The sequence below is a fragment of the Protopterus annectens genome, chromosome 1.part2 (assembly GCF_019279795.1).
Source record: "Protopterus annectens isolate FY-2018-M chromosome 1.part2, PAN1.0, whole genome shotgun sequence".
Classification (NCBI taxonomy): Eukaryota; Metazoa; Chordata; order Ceratodontiformes; family Protopteridae; genus Protopterus; species Protopterus annectens.
Window position 1 is genome coordinate 822,171,702 of NC_056727.1, and position 22,068 is coordinate 822,193,769.

At 37.2% G+C, this 22,068-nt stretch overlaps 1 protein-coding gene across 1 annotated transcript in view; it reads right to left on the reverse strand.

Moving 5' to 3' along the window:
* RYR2 (ryanodine receptor 2) overlaps positions 1-22,068 on the reverse strand; it is a 6,224,161-nt gene that overhangs the window by 2,751,636 nt on the left and 3,450,457 nt on the right. The gene's annotated exons all lie outside the window — the stretch shown is intronic.

Consider the following 22,068-nt stretch of genomic DNA (forward strand, 5'->3'; position numbering starts at 1 on the left):
TAAGCAGTTGTTTATTTTTTTACCAAGGTGGATGATTTGGAAGACAGTGTTGGAGAAAGGGTCTAACTGCTGGGCAGGCGGATGGGGTATGGATAATTTTCTGGGACAATGTGAGACAGGTATAAGATAGGTGGTGAAGAAGCTTGAGCCAGTTAAGTAACAACCTCAAAGCCACAACCAGGCAGTAAAACAAAACAAGGACACCACCGACCAGCCGAACTAGAGCTTTAATGCACTGAAAATACTAATACTGAGTGCTTTTGTCTAAAAGACTTCTTCAGAGTTGCAAAGGGGAAATCAACAATAATACAAACTCATTTATACAAATAATGAACCAATGAAAAAAATCAAATCAATTAGCATTGATTAAACCAATTGTAGTTTAAAAAATAATTAAGACACAGAAACAAAGAAAAATTAGAATGCATACATCACTGAATAGAGAGAGAACCTGGCTAAGCAATACAAAATATATGAAAACAATAATGAAATTATATAAAACATTTGGACATGAAGGCAGACCAAAGTCTAAATTAATCCCATAAAAGGCAGAAAACTACAAATGTAAATACATGAATAAAACAACAACCAGGATAAAAGGATATGGATATGTAAATATGTATAAAAATATAAACAATTATTTGAATATATAAATATATGTATATATAAAAATAAATATACATAAAAGAGAAATATATAGTCAAATCTAAAAGATCCAGAACAATCTGGTAATAACTGTCTATGGGTATCCACGTTAAAGAAAACAGTTATGTTGCAAAGTTGTATTAGATAATGCCTGCTTTAACTTTAAAGATACTAGTAATAAAAATTCTTTCATTAATGCCAGGGATACATGAAGCATTGAGCCTTAATTGCCAACATAGCTCTTTGCATTCGTATTGTACTGAATCCCCTCAAATAGGACATACAACTACCCAATCAATTGCAAAACAAAGTAAATTTACTAAATTTACTAAAATAGGGGAAAGTATAGCGTGTCTAAATAAAGGGTTGGTGGTTTCCTCTTTTTAATACCATATGTGTGTTCTTTTATCCTGTCTCTCATTCTTCTGTTGATTTTACCTACATATAATGCATTACAGGATTTGCACAAAGCCAAGTAAACTAAGTGAGTCATGTTGCAATTTACCTTTCTAGGACAGGGGATAGTCCTGTTATACTTATGAACAATGGTGTAAGGTCCCTCGTGGATGTACCTACACCATTTGCATAAGCCACATTTAAAAATGCAGCTGTGGCCCCAAGCAAATCTACTAGAACCTGAATCTAGGATCTCCTTAAGATTCTTCCTACTAGAATAAATAATCACAGGTAAGTCACCAAGGCATTTCTTTATGTCTTCAGTAAAAAAAAAAAATCTTAAGAAGCCCTAACAATGACCACATAAAAAGGGGTAGTATTACTAAAATGAATTATAAACATAGGTTTGCTCCTAATATTATGTGGAAATCCATTAGAGGTATTGACAGTGGAGATGTCAGGATGAATGGTTTTAACAGTTCTATCTGGTTAAAATTTACAAAGGATAGGGACGAAACAACCACGCCTATGGCCTATCATTTCTGCTTTAATTTTGTTGAGGAAAGTAATAAAGTACTCTCTGTCCAGAAATAAAGAGAACAGATGATGTACTTCTGATTCAAAATTACAGTCATTGGAAATAAGGTAAGAGAGCCTAACCCTCTGACCTTTGACTGCTGAACTTTTCTAGAACAACTATCAAAATGCAAATACATATTGGTGAAAGTTTCTTTATGATAAATGGTAGAAGTGTAAGAACCCATAACAGAATCTTTGCATATGATAATGTCAAGAAAATGAATATGCTCAACATTAATAGGATAATTAAATCTGCGAAACACGACAGAAGTCTGCCATACACCAAAAAAATGTTCCCATTGCTTTACAGTGCCATTCCATAACATTAGAACATCATCCAGGTTTCTAAAGTACCGTGAGTTAATGCAAGAATCTCAGAGGTAAATAAAATTTCTTTTTCCCACATGGCAAGGACAATATTGGCATACATAGTGGTGCAGGCAGCACTCATGGCAACTCCTAATATCTGATGGTAGAATTCCCCTTCAAAACACAAAAAAATTGTTATTGAGAGTCAAATCCAGGAAGGAAGAGACCATGCGCACTTCATTGGCTGACACTGTTGAATGAAGTACTAAACAACAGGAAAACCATTCAAGGCCAATATGGGGTATCGCAGTAAATAAATTCACTACATTGACAGCAATTAACAATACATCATCTTTATAAGCCAGGGCTTTAAGCACTTCTAACAAATGCCAAGAGTCTCGTAAAATATGTTGTTCAGAGTTCAGCAAAGACTTGCAATTTTAATCAATGAATTTAGCCAATGCCTCATTCTTTGAGCCATTGGCTGAAACTATTGGCCTTAAAGGTGGGTCATGGGGATTTTTAAGAATTTGGGGAATTCCAAATATAGATGCCATTTTAGGTTGTTCAAAAGTCATGTATTCCCACACATCATGGTCCATTTCACCTTGTGTGGCCATGTCTAACAAGTAAAAATCCAATCTGGAATAAGCTACATTAATTTGAGTAACACACATTCTGTCATACGTATTATCACACTGAAAAAGCTGAAACATTTTTGAAGAATAGTTTATACTGTCCATTATGAAAACTCCCCCACCCTTACAAGGTTTCATAATACGGATGCTTCTGTCCCTTGCTAAACAGAAAAAAGTTTTCTTTCAGAACTAGAGAGGTTATCAGAGCTGCACTTAAAACCCCTATTTTTTGTGATATACAAGTCTAAATTGTTTCTCACACATTCTCCGAAAAATAGAAACCTAGGTGTTGGGGTTGGTATAAAATTGCTCTTTCTGCATGACTCACAATCAAAAACATTAGTATTCATATTTCTGTCAGCAAATAACATTTTCAAACTACAATTCCTAGAAAATAACTAGAGCTGAATAAATCCACACTGAAAATAGGAATAAAAGAAAAAACATTTTTTAGAAATAGACAAATAAGCTTCAGACCAATTTCTACTTGAAACGGTGAAAACCTTAAAGGTGTCCACTGCATTATTGTCCATGAATAATTTGCAACCATATTGACATAAAGTTAGCATCTGTATCTGCCCTGTCCCCTCCCCCTGCTTTGGAGTTTGTGATACGTTCCCCTGCACAGGGGACTCGAGCCGGTCAGTGAGCCATGATTTTGATGCTGCGTTGGGCTAATTTTTTCAGATCATCTGACCTGGGGGTGCTCCAAAAAAACTCCTCATTATCAACATTCTCATTTCATTCATTAGATGAAACCAGATTGTCCCTGAAAAAAACAACTCTACTGCACCTTCCATGCCGTAGAGCAACAAATGCATTTCCCTGTTCGTAATCAACCTTGTCTCTCTCAAGTTTGTGAGGTTTACATTTGTTATTACTGGTGATATTAATATCAACTTTTGCAAACAGGACAAAAAACTGGTGCTTAAAACTTGCAAAAGACAAATGTTTTCAAATAGCCTCATTAGCTACCCTCAGCTGATTATCTAAAACAGTAATTGTGCTCTCATTTTCCTTAACCATCAGTTTAAGTGAAGAAATACCTGTATCATTATAAAGCTTCACAATGTCCTGGAAGAGGGAGGAATTATCTTCTACACCATTAGGGCATTTCCATGCTCACAATCTCTTTGGCATCATGCCCAAACAAATACATTCCAAAAAGTAAGAATTTTCAAGTTGTAAGTTCCGAATCTTGAAATGGTTCTTCTCAAAATTATTAAGCATGTTTTGGAAGGTGGAATTAACAGGCTCAGCAGTATCCAAGAATGAAGCACAGTTAAACCACAACCAAGAGTCAAAATCAACTTCAGGGGCTGCCCGAGCAGCTGATTGGCCGATAGTTCCAAATGTAAAATTTGAATGTCCATTAGCCACATCAGCATAAGTGCGCGATGATTCAGAAAACATTTCCTGGCTAACGTTTTCTTCTGTACCCTGAAAATTGCCAAGTCTCTCTCCAGGAATAGCATACCTGGACAACTGTTGAGTAAGTATGTGAGGTTTCTGTGTAAATCCATAAGGCAGGAAAGGTCACAATACATCAAATTAAACATAAAAGAAGAGAGGTGGTGCCTGAAAATCAGTTGTACTATGAGAAACAAGCCTATGTATATAATTCCCTTTAGTAATAGTATCTATTTTTATATAGACATTGTTAGGTCTTCTTGAGATTTGGTCTTTACTGAAGACATAAAGAAATGTCTTGGTGACTTACCTGTGATCACTTATTCTAGTAGGAAGAATCCTAAGGAGATCCTAGATTCAGGTTCTAGGAGATTTGTTTGGGGCCACAACTGCATGTTTAAATGTGGCTTATGCAAATGGTGTAGGTACATTCACAAGGGGCCTTATGCCATTGTTCATAAGTATAACAGGACTATCTCCTGTCCTAGAAAGGTAAACTGCAAAATGACTCACTTAGTTTACTTGGCTTTGTGCAACTCCTGTAATGCATTATATGTAGGTAAAATCAACAGTAAAATGAGAGACAGGATAAAAGAACACACATATGGTACTAAAAAGAGGAAACCACCAACCCTTTATTTAGACACTATAATTTGCCCTGATTTTAGCAAATTTATTTTTTTTAAATTGATCAGGTAGTGTTGTGTTGTGTCCTTTTTGTGGGGATTCTGGAATACAACTGGAATGCTGGAATGCAAAGAGCAATGTTGGCAGTTAAGGCTCAATGCTTCATGTATCCCTGGTGTTAATGAACAAATTCTATTACTAGTATCTTAAAAGATAGTGCAGGTATTATCAAGCAAAACTGTCCAAAGTAACCACCTATAGAGATTTATTACCAGATAGTTTGGCTCTTTTAGATTTGTCTATATATTTCTAGTTATTTATGTATATATATATATATATATATATATATATATATATATATATATATATATACACTAAGAAATGAACTTCGTGACAATACAGCATTCAAAGAATAGTAAATCACATCAACTCTTGTAGTACGTTAGTGCTTTCGTCTTATTTATTATCAAGACTTCTTCAGAAAGACAGGTCTCATAATGCTATGAACGTTATGAAATGTCTTTCTGAAGAAGTCTTGATAATAAATAAGATGAAAGCGCTAAAGTACTACAAGAGTTGTTGGTGTGATTTACTAGTTTTTGAATGCTGTTATTGTCACAAAGTTCATTTCTTAGTTAAAATTTCTTCTCTTCACTCATTTTTTTTTTGCTTGTGGTTAATTTTATAGATATATATATATATATATATATATATATATATATATATATATATATGGGTCTACCTCTGATTGTCGAAAACTCACTTTTTCGACAAGTAGAAGATCGAACCCATTGACGCGAAAGTGCACTAAATCATAAGTGCACTTTCACAAAAGCCGGTTCTCCAAAGCGCATTATAGTGGGGATAAGGAAATATATCCTTTTCTCCATTATAGTCTGATCTCAGAGTTAGTATATTTAAGTAGGAGGTGTATGGGGGGTGCAGGGGGGTTTGCTCCTCTGCAGAATACTGTTTAAAGCCTTTTCTTTTTTTGCCAGTTCGGAGAACCAGCTTTTGCGAAAGTGCACTTCCGATTTAGTGCACTTTCGCTTTAATGGGTGTCAGTGTTGCTTATGTGAAATAATGTAATTTTGATCAAGCAACATAGACCCATATATATATATATATATATATATATATATATATATATATACATATATATATATATATATATATATATATATATATATATAAATGTATATATATATATATATATTAAAAGTATATTTATTTCCATATATACATATGTTTATATATTCAAATAATTACTTATATTTTTATACATGCATATACACACACACACACACACACACACACACACACACACACACACACAAACACACACAGATATATATATAGATATATATAAATATATATATATATATATATATATATATATATATATGGGTCTATATCAAGAAATCGAACTTCCAAAATGTAGAACACCATAAGTTTGAATTTGGAAGATCGAATTCAGATAACATCGACACTTCAGAACAGCAAATTTTTTCCCAGGGAAAAAATTTGCTGTTCCGAAAAACACACACATAACACAATCACACCAAACTCCTTCAAAACCTACACTAAACCTAACATACACCACTATCTATGCACTATCCTTAACCCAGCCCTAACCCTAAAGTCCATCACTACCACATACTTACCTGACCCGCACCCTAACCCTAAAGTTCGTCACTATCGCACGCTTACCTGACCCACGCCCTAACCCTAAAGTCCGGTCCAAAAATGCCGAAGCCGCAGAAACGGCCAACTGAATTCTTTCCCTTGGTAAGAATTCGGGTTTCCGTGGCTTCGACATTCTCAACTTTCGAACTATCAAGTTTGGCCTTCAGGTATTCGGTGTTCACAACATTCAATTTCGTGATATAGACCCATATATCCATGGATCTACTTTTAAATTGCGACACTCACAACACCGAATGTTATTTTCCTGAAAAGAAAATAATGAATACTGAAAATTCCGAAGGGCCGATTTTTCCTAGGGCAAGTAAACACTTGCCCAACATGGGGAAATAAGCCCTTTTCTCCACTGTAGTGCAACATGGATTGTTATATATATTTACGGAGGTGTGGAGGATGCACTGTTTAAGTTTAGACCCAAGTGAAGCTTGTTTACTCAATGAAGGGTACCTAGTTTTTGATGGATTTTCTTGACGTGGATATGTAAATCGAATTTAAGATTGTTGTCAATTGCCATGGCAAGTTGTTTTGTATGTCGGGTAGCTTCAGTCATGATATTCTTTAAGGAAGAAATTTTAAAGTTGTTCATTTTTCCCATGGAAAAGGGATTTTGGAAAAAAGAGAAGTAATTTCATTTTTTTTTTAGGGGGATTTAGCAGCAGGTGATTATCCTGTAGCCAACTTTCAAAAGAGTTAAAGGCTTCTTGAGTAATCCTCTGAAGATATATTAGGTTGTCAGAAATGCATATTAGGGCAGAATCATCAGTGTACTGTATGAAGAACTCTTGCTGACAGGATTTATATAAATTGTAAGTGAATATATTAAAGAGTAGAGGGCTGAGAATGGAGCCTATTCTATTAGATTCTCTGCTGCCCATCCCTGCATGGATTGCAAGTTTTTTTTTTCACGTTTCTTATCCACTTTTAAGATCATCGCTGCTGTACTACTGCGGTTTATTAAATTTTAACTCAAAGCCAGTTTAAATTACTTTCATTATTTCCTCTGTAATAAATTGTACTGCTGCCCATTAAAGGGCCTACACTGCATCTGCTAACTTATGTGACAGATACGTTCTATCCGCTATTCATGCCATGATAAGTGGGAATTCAAAGTCTTAGATACTATCATATCTCTCAACTACTCTACATTCACCAGAGCAATCTGGTTTTACTCTCCTAAAGCTTGTTTGTTCTGTTGATCAAATCTGAATCCAGTTTCCTATCTTTCACTGGCTCAGTGGTACAGCCAATGAGAGAAAGAATTCCTGGTCAAAACAGACAAATTGCAGACATGGTTGCTAGCAAAAAAGAGATGTCTGTGAAGATGTATCTATGACTGCAGGATTAGTACACTCATGTAGTAGATAGTGACACTCAAGTGTATATATATATATATATATATATATATATATATATATATATGTTGACTATAATTTTGAATGCTGACAGTAGACTACAGTTTGTACTTAACAAAGTCAGTGGTGTCTTCTGCAAGGATGACTGCATAATTATCATACTGGAGTTCATTCTTTCCATGATTATACAAATTAACTATATCATTTACAAAGATTGTAAAAAGATGAGAACCCACTTAAACCCCCTGAAGAAAAGTACATCCACAGATAAGGAAAGAGAAATGGTACTGCTCAAGCTGCCTTGCCTCTGTTGTCATGGGAGTTAGAAAACCGTTGTGTGGCACTTACAGTTGCAGCACATCCATGAGCTTGACATGGCACACATTGCCAGATGTTTCTTGTCAGAGATTTGTGATGCATGGCTAGACTTAAAAAGGCCGTGGTGGTCATATGCCTAGCACACACCTATGAACCTTTAAGAGATTTACAGTGAGTGGCCAGCAATTTTTCCATTGTCCAGATAAAACTGATTTTATTCATCAATATCAAGAATGGCAGTATAATTTCCACAGCTTGTCTGAATATATTTAAGCATTAATGAGACTCATTATGTATTTTAGTAGCTGTGAATGGATACATTTTCTGAGATGTTTACATGCACATGTAGGTGGGTTTGTAGGATGTGAATGCGTTTGTGTGATATGTATACATAAAACAGTGTCAGAATCGTTTCTGTGTGGAAGATTTTCAATCCATATATATCTAGTTAATCACATTATATTAATCAGATCAGATAATGGTAGTAGAAGTAGCTAACTTAAACTCATCCTAAGTCAAAAAATAATAAAAAATATATATAATTTGAAATATTATACAGAATTACTAAGTATTCAAAAGTAATACAAGCAGGGTAGATGTCCTGTTTCCAGTCGAAAATCCTTTATTAAGTACACAGACAAGCAAACCAAGTAAAGCAAAAATAACAGAATAATAGTTCCTCACAAGCTTTCTAACTGTACATATACTTTTTATCAGGCAAGGGAGTGGTTTATAGTGCTGCAAAACACAATGTATTAGTATATATGTTAACTTCCCATCCCTTCCCCCATCAGTGTGACATTTGAGCTGGTCCTGCCCTACTTAGTAGCTGTCATAGTAATATAATCATTATATACTTTAAATAAAATTAATAATGATGTGGTACCTCATATTTAACCAGATTATTAAGTCTGTGATTTTATCCAAAACAATATACTACATGGCTGGAAATATATAAACCTTAGACCATTTGGCAATCTAATATATATATATATATATAAATATATACATATACACTTTGCATGCAAAAAATCCATTGTATAAATCATATTCTATTTCCGTAACCCATTGTTAACAAAGATCACTTTCGTCTTTCTAGACTTCTTCAGGTCTGTGTACAAGAACCCTAAAAACTATCTACAAAAATATTACTGTATAATTAGTTAGCATTGTTATTACACATCATTTTGAATAAAGTGGAAAAAAGGTATGATGATAAAAACAAAATACACACAAATGATTTAACATGGTATTTAAAACTAACTGGAAGAATAAAATAAAATAAACTTAGTCATGTAAACAATGTAGCATTTTTTTTAAGTTCCAGTACACTTTAAAGTGAACAGTAGTAGTTTAGTCCCGGCTTCCTGAAAGAGTTCATCTTTAATTGCCACATGAGTTCATATTTCTCCAGCATATTCAGGAAGTCTCCTTCAAGATCACCCATGTCTACATGATCAAGTATCTGGAACTTAAAACCTGTGTGTCTTTTATGAAGAGAAAGGTGTTTGGCTACTGCATTATTTTTACATCCACAGCAGATTTCTGACAGATGACATGAAATCCTACACATAAGTTTATTTACAGTCTTGCCCACATAAAATGCATCACATTCATTGCACTGCACCCTCTAAATTACTTTTGTAGTGTTAGACACACACACACACATATATATATATATATATATATATATATATATTTAGATAGATATGTGTGTGTGAGAAATTTATATGATTTATATGTGTGGGTATGTGTGATAAGTGTGTGTGTGTGTGTGTGTGTGTGTGTGTGTGTGTGTGTGTGTGTGTGTGTGTGTGTGTGTATGTGTATATATATATATATATATATATATATATATATATATATATATATATATATATATATATTTATGTTGTTGCATCTTTCAGCTTTTCACGGTTAGGGGTCGCCACAGTGGAACTCCGGTCCGCTAATGATTGGCAGTAGATTTTTACGTAGCGAGTCGCCAGCTCTGACGCACAACCTGCAATGAAGGTACCCCCATTCACGCATGTCTCCACACAGAAGACGCTTTAGCTGAGAATTGAACAGGACAACGTCTTACTGTGAGGTGACAACGCTACCGCAGCACCACTACCGCAGTCATATATATTCATTGAAGGGCACTTTCACGTAGTCGAAGAACCGGAACTTTGACTAATAAAAGTAGACATATATATATATATATATATATATATATATATATATATATATATATATATATATATATATATATATATATAAGGTACAGGGTTATGGTTAGGGGCAGGGATTGTGCAGGAGCAAAATATATGTATGTATGTATGTGTTTGCCCATGTAGAAAAGGAGAGGAGAGATTACCGAAACTCACCATGTTACTTTTAAAATGTGGGCACTTGGCCTGGCTTTTTGTATTGCTTATGGTAATGGTAGTGTGCATAGCATGGATACATTTCTGGGACAGCTGAGGAATTGTGCATTTGCTACAACCACAAAAGGGTTCCTAATTTTACAGATTCTACCCTCTCATGAGAACAAAATTGCACATTATGATCCCCTCAAGACATGTATTTACATGCAAGCAAATTTTGAGTGTTATAAATTTGGCCCTTCTGTTATAATAGTCCCTTGCTATGGTTTTGAAAGCTGAGAGGCTGAGAGGCATGTGTCCTAGCTTCACTGGATGCATCCTTCTAGATAACCTCAGCTGGGATTCTGTTGACTGTTGCTACCAAAACTCACAAACATATTGGAACTAGGCTTCACTGAGCATAGAGCAGTCCAAAAAATACCAGATTCAAGCAGGAGCAACTAATGAAATCTCCTTGAAGAGGCCAGCTAAATTTCACACAGAAACAACACTAACTCTTTAAGACAAGCACTATAAAATCCAAATGTAAGCATTATCGCAGTGTAGTTTTTAAACTATGGGGCACTATAATGCTGACCTGTATAGTTCTAAAGTTTGATACAGAGTTAGACACAAAGCAGGACTGTTGACTGCTAGATGCTGTGATTCTGCATTTGATAGGTTTCCAAGTACAGTTTAGTTTCTTAACTGTTTCTTATCACATAATTTTATCATTTATTTAATTATTATATGTTTATTTCATTCATTCCTTTAGCTTTCATATTTCAGGTATGTGGCATTGCAACATACCTGAAACATTGTTAATACATGGTTAGTCTACACTTTTCCAAAACTTATTGAAATGTGTTACTTTGGGCCAAATTTAAGTGGAGGTCCTGTTTTATTAGACAGTGTTCAATTTTTCAGTGTTTTAGTAGTGTTTAGGTTGGCACATTTTACTGCATGGCTGTTTTGCACTGCATGGTGTATTTATGAGAAGGACTGGTGTTTTATTTATTTATGTATTTATTTATTTATTTATTTTCACTATCAGTATTTGTAAGTGCATTTTTATCAAAATGTATTTCTTAATGTATGGCCTTTGGGGATTAAAGTTGAGCTTTGTTGTGCCACATGTGGTTTTGCCACTTTTTCATTTGTGTTTAAGCTTTACTTTAGCATCTATAGAAGGATGTGTGTGTGTGTGTGTGTGTGTGTGTGTGTGTGTGTGTGTGTGTGTGTGTGTGTGTGTGTGTGTGTGTGTGTTTGTGTGTCTTCTATCCACCATTAAAGGGAGTTTAACTTTAACTTCACTGTTGCTTGACTGGTGACTTGTAACTTTTGCTTGACTGGTTACTTGTGAGTTAATGAAAGCAAATAAAGGGGGCATACCAGGTTAAGCTACCTACAAGAAGGAATAGGCTTTCCCTGCATAAATGCTTACTTTCTTTTTTTTTTCTTCTTCTTTTTTATTTTTGATTAAGTTACACATCAAAATATTTAACCTGATCCATACTTAATAAGGAACATTTTTATCAATGCATGGTAAGGGAAGCATTATATGCTACTTGACATTAGCTGTCATATAACTTCACAAGTTATTTCACTATAAGTTTGAAATGAAAGTAGAGGCTTTAGGACTTTGATGTTTGCATTTATATCCTGTCATTTTATTCATAAAAAAATACAGTGCATAATTTATGGCTGTTATGGATACTGCACTCATAAAGCATATGGGTTGGGAGGGTGGCCTAATGGTTAAGGTGTTTGCCTTGCAAGCACAAAGTGCAGGGTTTGAGTCTGACAAGGGATAATTGGCTAGGCTTAAAATGGCTCGCAAGAGCAGTTAGCTTAGTACTAATCTATGAATATGCAGTACCTATGCTGCTCTCATAACAGAGCAGGGATCTCAGAATACTGTGAGGAAACATGGCTGTAAAGTGTAAGCCCATGTATTTCCAGCTAGGAACACAAGATACAGAAGCTCTAAATCCATGTAAACATTATTTATATGATAATGTGAGGTTGTGCAGGTAGAAAATGAATTTGTGATGAGGCCATCTTATGCATGGAAAGCCATCTCTGAATCTAGAAAGCAGATGAATTTGATTAAAGAGGGGAAAATCAATTTCAGGTACATCGGGTAAGAAAGGAACTGTGTGTTGATCAAGGTAATAGACAAGGCAGCTATATGAGTAAGATTTTCAGAAAAAAAGAGCTTAAAATTTATTGTGCATAATAAAAATTACTTTCAAAAGCATTTTTACTGCAGAATTATGCACATGTTGGACAGCGTTTGAGTCCCAAGGAATTAAATATCTGTGCTAGATTACAATAGGGTTATTTTTGGTAACCACCTGGGGCCCGTGACTTCAGAGGGGCCCATCTGGCTGTCTGTCATGCAAGACATTGGGCAATTTTTATCTTGTAAAATGCATCCACACTCAGCGCTGTATAACATTTACAAGTGTTCGCTCACTAAATCAGTAGAGAAAGTACAGTTGTGTACACTCACCATAAATGTAGATGTTCAAGTGTATTCACTGCTGTAGTTACAACAATTGGGTTATCCATGCTGTGGTAGCCCTCAGTCAGTCTGAATACCAGAGTCAAGGTTTTGTGCATCAGCTGCTGTCGCTTGCTGGCTGACGTCAAGTCATCCGTCAAGTCATCCGGGCTATAAAGGAGAGCAGGTGACGTCATTACCTCAGTTTTTCTTGCCTTAACCAACCAAGGAAGTCCAACCTAAACATTATTAGTATTCCTGGGGTCAGAGACCCTCATAGAAATATGTGTCTCTCTGAGGAAAACAGATATCAGGGGGAAGGAGGGAGGGAAAGCAGGACTGCAGCAGTGAATACACTCGAACATCTACATTTATGGTGAGTGTACATAACTGTACTATGTTCTTTGTGTTTCAATGCTGCAGTCATAATAATTGGGAAGATTCACAAAGCTGAGGAGAAGGGTGGAAGGTGAATAGAATGCTAAGATTGGGTGAGCATGCTCTGCAGAGGTAAACCCAGCCCTAGCTTTTCAAAATAGGTTCAGATGGTAGTGTTTGGTGAAAGTGTGGACTGAAGTCCATGTGACAGCTTCCAGGATGTCCTTGGTGGGGACTCCTCTGAGGAAAGCTGTGGAAGTAGAGGTAGCCTGGGTGGAATGGGTTCTGATAGTCCTAGGGGGTGGTTTTCCATATAAGGAGTAGCAAAACTGGATGCAGTGTGCTATCCATTTGGAAATGGTCTGTTTGGATATTGGCTTCCCCTGTGCCCTTGTTTTAAAGCTGACTAAAAGCTGGTCAGTTTTCCTGAATGATTTTGTATGATTCCAATAAAATCTGAGCTGCCTGTGCACATCCAATGAGTGCAGTATCCTTTCCCCCTTGTTTTGATGGTTTGGGAAGAAGGTGGGCAGGTGAATGGCCTGGTTGAGGATAACATCTGAAACTACCTTTGGCATGAAGGAGGGATTGGTTTTCAGGGAGACCCTGTCTGCATGGAAGATGATAAATGTCTCAATGGTCATTAAGTCTTGAAGTTCTGACACTCTCCTGGCTGATGTAATAGCCAGGAGAAAGGCAGTCATCCAAGAGAGGTACTTTAATTCTAAGGATGCTGCAAAGGGGAGCAGAGTAAGCTTTTCTAAAACATAGTTCAGGTCCCAGACTGGCATGGGCTGTCTTCTGGGAGGCCTGAAATTAGAAGCTCCTCTAAGGAATTGTTTGATTAGAGGGAATGAGAACAGAGGCTGTTCTGTGTCAAAGTGTGCTGAGATGGCACAGACATGGATCTTTATGGAGGAGAAGGAGAGGCCCCTATTAAGAAGCTCAGCCAGATAATCATGTATAAGAGGGATGGAGGGCAGATGTATGTCTTAACATAAAATCCTTGTTTGTTCTGGTCTAATAAGCCACGCTGAGAGTTTGAGTGTCTGCAGGTCTGGGTGCAGCATTGTTCCCCTCTCCTGGGATAGCAAATGAGGAATCTGAGGAACTGCCGGGGGGGGGGGGGGGCTGATGAGATAGGTAGCGCAGCAGTGGGTACCAATGCTGTCTGGGCCAATCTGTGGCAATGAGTACTGCTCTTGGTCTTTCTTCCCTTATCTTGATTAGTACTCTTGGGATAAGGGGTAGTGGAGGGAATGCATACACGAAGAGGGTATTCCAAGGGAAGGTCAGGGCATCGACCTTCCAAGCCATGGGATGGTACTCCCTGGTGCAGAATTTCTTCACCTGGTGATTTAAATGAGAGTGAAAGAGGTCCACCTGGGGGGGGGGGTCTCCCATGTGTTAGTGATTTGCAGAAAAATGTCCCTGTGAATTTGCCATTCATGTGGATCTAGCAGGTTTCTGCTTAGGTGGTCTGCCAGGATGCTTTTGATGCCTGGAAGATATTGGGCTATGAGATGTAGTCTCAGGGATGAGGCTGTTTGCCACAGGTGCATGTCTAGTCTGCACAGGGGGTAAGATTGAGTCCCTCCCTGTTTGTTGATGTACCACATGACTGTGGTGTGGTCTGTTTTTATGAGAAGAACCCCTGGCTTGAGGTAGGGTTTGAAGGATGCCAGAGCATTTTGCACTGCTATCATTTCCTTTAGGTTGATGTGCAAGGGTAGTATTTGTGCATCCCAGAGACCCCGGGCGCATCTACCCTGTAGATGGGTGCCCCAGGCTATGTATGAAGCATCTGTTGTTATGGTTTGGCCTGATGGGCAGAAGGTGAATGTGAGTCCCTTGTTCTGAGCACAGGCCTGGGCCCACCAGAGGAACTCAGACTTTATGCAAGGGAGGCGTCCAGAGGTTGTGAGTGCTGACACCATAGGTTGTTTAGGTACCACTGTAATTTCCTCATGTGTAGCCTGGCCAGAGGTACTAGGAGGATGCATGAGACCATGTACCCTGAAACTTGTAGGAACTTCCTGGCAGAAAGTTGGGTTTGGGAGGCCAGAGTCATGAAGTATTTGGGTAGGAACCTTTGCTTTTCTGGAGACAGAAAGGCTATTTACTGTTCTGTGTCCAGTAAGGCCCCCAGAAATATGATTTTTGTGGAAGGTGTCTGCTTTGATTTCTTTTCATTGAAAGTGAATCCTAGAAAGGTTAGTAGGGTTTTTACAAAGGAGAGGTGCTACAGGAGCTGTTCCCTGCAGCCTGCCTTCATGAGGCAGACATCCAGGTAAGGGTAAATCTGTACATTGTTTTGCCTGCAAAAGGCAATGGCAGGGGCTAGACATTTGGTGAATACCCTGGGAGCAGTAGATAAGCCAAAGGGCAATGAGGAGAACTGAAAGTGCTGTGTTCCTGCTCTGAAGCAGAGGAATTTTCTGCATGATTCCCTTACTGGGATGTGCAGGTAAGCATCCTTTAAGTCTAAGGCGGCCATCCAAGCTTTGTGTGGTAGCAGTGGAAGAAGCTGTTGTAAGGTAAGCATTTTGAATTTTGGGATTACCAGGAAGTTACTGACAAAGAATAGTTCCAGGATGGGGCGCCAAGTGCCCTCTTTCCTGGGAACAAGGAATAGTCTGGAATAAAATCCTTTTGCAACTTGTTCTGTAGGTACAGGTTCTACTACCCCTAGGGATATTAGGTTTTGCATTTGTTTTAGTGCTTCTGTCCACTGGTTTAGGGGTAGGTTTGGATACCCTCTTGAAGGTGGTAGTTCTTGGAAATTGAATTTTTACCCCTGAGAAATGATTTTTAGGACCCATTGATCTTTTGTTATACCGTTCCAATTTTCTCTGTATGGAGATAGCCTTCCTCCTAATTTTTGGTGTGGGAGAGGCAAGCAGAGATGGGTAAGGTAGTCATTGAGAGTTTTTTCCATACAGTGTTGTTTTTGAACTCCCTGCTCTAGAATTTGAGGAGGGCCACTGTTTTGCTCTTTGCTGGCCCTGAGTTTGAGCCCTGGTAGATCTGTCCCTATGGGTTTTGCCTTATGCCTGCCTGTTTGCTGCTGGAAAGGACCAGTGTTTTGAGGAGAAAATTACTGCTGAACCTAGGGGGTTGCACTTGGAGAAAATATTTAACAGTTTGTATGGATTTTGCTTTGTCTTTCATCTTTTTAAGTACCTCTTCAGTTTCCTTCCCAAATAAGCGGTCTTTGTCAAGTGGTGCATCCATGATTTTTGCTTTGACATGATCAGGGAGAGGTTGTTCCTTCAGACATGCATGTCTTCTGATAAAAAATCCTGTCACTACTGCCCTGCTTGAAGCATCTAGGGCATCAAATCCATAGTGCAAGGAGTGCTTTGCCACCTGAGAGGAAATGTGCAGTAATTCTGCTATCTCTTTATTGCTGGCATAATCAGGAAAAACAGTAATTTTTTGTTTCAAAAGTTCCAAAGTGTGCTGCTGATATTTTAACATATGAAACTGATAGAGCCCTTATAGATAAAGTTGCAGAGGTATATACTTTTTTATCCCATCTGTCCAGGGCTCTGGATTCCTTGTCTGATGGAGTAGGGTTCTTTGCAGAGTTAGCCTTAACTCCCTTAGGTCCCTGAGTAATTACCTCTGGATCTGCTGTTGGATTTCTGTAGAGGAATTCATGTGAATCAGGTACCCTGTAGTACCTGTCAGGCTTTCTGGAGTCAGGTGGAATGGTGTCAGGGGTAAGGCTGGATTCTAATTAAACATTATCTACCACCTCCCAGATAGGAGAGATGGCCAGAGGTCTGTGCTGGAGTAAATTAAGAAATTATCTTAGTCTTTTCTTGGTTTGAGGGAAATCCTGTGATTCCCATTTGAAATATTCCCTTAGGGTGTGAAGGGTTTCCCCAAAGGAAAGGTCCTCAGGAGGTGATGCAGAAGGAATAGATACTTCTACAGCTGAGTCTTCATAGGCAGTAAGAGGATTTTCCTCTTCATACACAAAGGAGTCAGAACTCTCTGAGTCTAAATCGGACTGGATGTTTGGAGAAGGTTCCCTTCTCCTTTTGGTAAGTGAGGCCTGATAACCCCGGATGAAAGAGATCCTTCACCATTTTAAGCATTCTAGTTTGAGGAGGTGGAGGAGTGGTGGAATGGAGACTTTTTTGTGTTCTCTTTGGAGTAACTCTAAGCCTGGTCTGAAGAATATCCCTTGTGCTGCCAGTGTGGTAGTCAGAATAGAGGGCGAGGGCCTTGAAGTGAGATCCAAAGTGCGAGCAGTTTCCTCAGAAGCCGATGCCTGCATAGCAGCTCCAGACCCAGCTGAGGCAGAGACAGCTGAAGGCTGTAGACGATGCAAATTTCTGCAGCATACAGGACTCAGAAGGGGTCTCAGTAGAGTAGAAGTAATCAAATCGGGCATCAGGGGCTGCAAAAGCACCTCACTGAATTCCGAAGAACTGACGACCCTTTTAGCAGTGGTGTCATCAGAAGGTTTGGCATTATGCAGTCTGTCTCTATCCTTATCTATACATTTTTTTCAGAAGATCTGTGGTCTGCTGACTGACGGACACCATATCGGTAATCGGAGATAGAATACGAAAATAACTGGCTACAAACAGAGGTCTACGACAAATAGTGCGAGCATTAAAGAAGGCACAGAACTGACAGTGTGGGACGCCGTGATCTGAGCCTAAGCAAGTGACACAGTAAGAGTGGAAGTCTCTGTGTGGTATTTGCTTTCCACAGGTGAGACAGTTATTAACTTTTTTCAGACATTGGTTAGTGCAAGAAAAAGGAAGGATCCCCAATGGGCTACTTAGCTTTAGACATTTTCATCTGAAGTTTGAAATCTGGAAACAACCGACTGACACTGTTGCAAATTTCTTCTACTATAGGCTCCATGGCAAGAAAGACTGGGGCAATGGCATTGCCTGCTCTCTTTTATAGCCCAGACGACCTGACGTCAGCCAGCAAGTGACAGCAGCCGATGCACAAAACCTTGACTCTGGTATTTGGACCGACTGAGGGCTACCACAGCATGGATAACCCAATTATTATGACTGCAGCAGTGAAACACAAAGAACATCAGACACTTGTACAATGGTTGGTGACTTTACACCACAGTGACAGGGCCTTGTCTGACAGTAACTGCATTGCTTATCCATTATATTGAAGAAAGGTTGGAAGTTAGGAACTCATAAAGGTGTACACGAGCAGTCTTCTAAGCTACACTAAGTAAGTGTCAAGTGACTCATGAGACTTAAGTGTCATGGATAGGAGTCAGATATGTTAAACAAATCAGATGGATGAGGATTTACCACACATAAACAAAATAGATCAAGAAATGTTCAGCTTCATGTGCTCCTGCTTCTTCTCTGTCCATGCTGCTGTAATATGGCAAAAGGGAAGTTCATGAATGGTGAAGCGAGGATGTGCTTCTATTAGCAGTCAAAGTCTGAGACAGTCTGCCATGTGCTGCCTGACATGCATGCAGCATTATTATGTTTTTTTTTCCCCAGGAGAATCAGAGGATAAAAAAGTAACACAGCATATTCTTTTTACATTCTTTGTCATTTTATTTTTGTTATCAGTGACCATGACCAGGGGATTTTTATTTTTTTTGTACACCTTCATTAAATCTTTACATTTTAAATGCTGACAAAGTTACACATACACTACTAGAAATCAAAACATACCATTATAACATTTTTTCATTCTTTCATGTATTATACTTGCATGCTTTATTTTTAACAAAAAACATTCACTCCAGCATTACATACATTGCTCAGATCCTGTCCTCCCTTAAACCTCATTCTTCCTCCTGAACATTACTCTGCATGTACTGTTGCCAAAAATTCTGCAAAAAAGGATATGTGGGACTCAGACTGTGAGTTTAGCAATTCATGAAAGCAAAGAAAGAGTTTGATAATAGTCATGTTCTTAAATGTACTGTACTGTCAACTTTACTCAGTAATTGCAATTTGCAGAATACATTCGGCATATTTTGCACTGGGTGGTTTATTGATAATAAAACAGATTTTTTTTCACAGTGACAGGCTACCTTGCAATATAGAAGGAATTACATGTTAAGTGTTCCTATCTCCTCTGTTTGCTGTAATGGTTTAAAACTTAAAATGATCTTGTTTTCAGTGACTTTTTCTGTGTTCAAGTTTGAAAATTAGAAGCATTTACAGAATTCTGCACAGTGATTTTTTTGGAGTCAATAATGCAAGTCCTTACAAGTAGGAACACAAACAATAGCATGCGTCTTAGCATGGAGAACCTAATCTTTAGATCATATAATGCCTGTGGCTGCAACTGTCTGTTTAGGACAATTGCTCCTATTAAGAGGGCTAAACTTCATTATTTGGAGATGTACGTAATTTTGTGTGTTTTGTTAAGTTAACCCATTATGGGGGTGTTTCAGCATTTTTTTTTAGGTTTTTCATTACAAAAAAGTCTTGTAAAACATGACATAGGTTCAAATGGACATGAAACAGCTGTATAAAATATCACATGCACCAGTACATGCATGTATCACAAAAGCTGGAAACTGACATTTAAAAAAGCTGTCATAAATAATAATAGATGGGAATAAAAACGTCTTATCATAATGGTGACACTTTCCATACTATCATGGAATGTGAATGGTCTCATGGGTATAGAGAAAAAAGAAAGCGTTTTGAATTATATAAAGGCATGCAGAGTGCACACTTGGAAAGAACTGGGAAAGTGAATTTGATAAAGCAAGGATTTCAAGATGAATGTTCAGCAAAATAGCAGGGACAAATGAAAAGAAGATTACTTATATTAAAGTCAAAGTCCACCTTAGAACTCAAAAAACATGTTTTTTTTTCATTGTATCTTTGTTTTCCTAGCTATTTTAATGCCTCAAAATCACTCCAAGTGCTTCTTTTATAATTTTGTTTCCCTCAAAATGGTGAATGATGGTGCCTGCCTTGGTAAAGTGATACTGTTTTTTTGTTTTCATTCCTTCTTCCCAGAATACATTTCAATTCTTCTTTGTATGAGACATGCTAGACATACAGAAGTGGTATTGTTTTCTCATGCCATTACGACAGAATTGCAGGACTGTGAAGCACTGTCATCTAATCACATCTTCTGTAACAGAACTACTTTTATGTTTCCTTGACTGAGCCTCATTTATGTGTCTGTCAGAGTTTGTTCTATGCTATAAATAGCTGTTAGCTATTCCTAGCAAAATAAAGTAGGTAAATAGCCTTTTGTAAAAGGATTGTTATGTAGTAAAATAATTGATAGATATTCCCCCCACACTCTCATCCTGAGGTGTGAAAACTCTCACAGCAGTAAATGATCCTTGCTGTACATTTACAAGTGATAAACAGTAGAAATCTAAACAAAGTCTGTTTGCCACTTTCCAATGCCTTCAGTGGGAAGTTTTTTTTTTCTCTTTCATAAATGATGCAGAATTAAAATGTGCTTTACTAGTTCCGTAATTATTTCTGTCATGTTCATCACCTTTTTTCTATTTCATATTAATTTATACCTTGGTAATCAAGAAAGTGAACTGGTCCCAGGACCCTTTTCAGCTGGAACTTGGGTTACACTGGAAGAGATAATAACAGGTAATAATGTACTTAGCAATACAAAGAAAAAAATACTGACATGAAGACACTGACAAAGGTTGCATTTGCAACACATAGCCAATGTGTGACAGTGGATAAGTAAAACATTAAGCAACATTTATTAGAATGTATACATTAATAATGCTTAACTCTACTATGTTAAATTTATTATAAATAACTAATTGTATGCACCAATAATGCATACATATATATGTATGTGTGTGTGTGTGTATATATATATATATATATATATATATATATATATATATATATATGTACAGTATGTATGTATAGTATGTGTGCATATTTATTTGTGTATATGTTTATGGGTGTTTTATATATATATATATATATATATATATATATATATATATATATATATATATATATATATATATATATATACACAATCTGCAGGAAAGTCTCAAGGAATAGTTGGCATTTCAGTGTAAATTTATAATTTAGTACGGAAAAAAGAGATAAAGATCTGGAAGGTTTTGTTTAACAGTATTTTAAAAGTAGGGGGTGGCACTAAAATCATGGAACAAAGCTGTGGTGGCTGTTATACCTCAAGGTGGTAAAGACCCATCATATCCAGCTTCACATAGGCCCATTTCAATTTTACGCCATGATTATAAAGTGTTTACATCTATAATAGCTAAAAGAATGGCAAAGGTGTTGCCAAAATTGATAGATATGAATCAATGTGGTTTTGTGGAGGAGAAACAAACATTTGAATGCATTAACGGAACAATGATGATCCAGAGGGAAGCATGATATAAGAAAATACTGCTGTTGTTGGTGGGTCTTAACACAAAGAAAGCACTCAGCAGAGTAAGCTGACAGTTTATGAGTAGGACAATGGAAGCATTTGCATTTTCTGACATTTTAATATGGTTAATTAGGAAGACATTTGAGGAATTGGAAGCAAAAATCAAAGTGGGAGGGCTCCTCTATGATAACCTGTGTCTGAACAGAGGAGCCAGGCATCTTTTTCATTTGCATTATATTTATTACCATTGGCAAAGAAAATAAAGGTCTCAGAAGTTAAAGGATATAATTGGTATGGTAATCCGGAAAAGTTGGCTTTATTTGCAGACAATATAGACAATATTAGTTTGTATCTTATAAAGCCAGAAAAATAGATCTCATTGTTGTGGAACATTCTGAGACCGTTTCACATTTTTTCAGGGTAATAAAATTAATGAAGATGAAACAAAGGCTATAGCTATAATTTATGTACACGCACATGAATTGGTTTAGCAA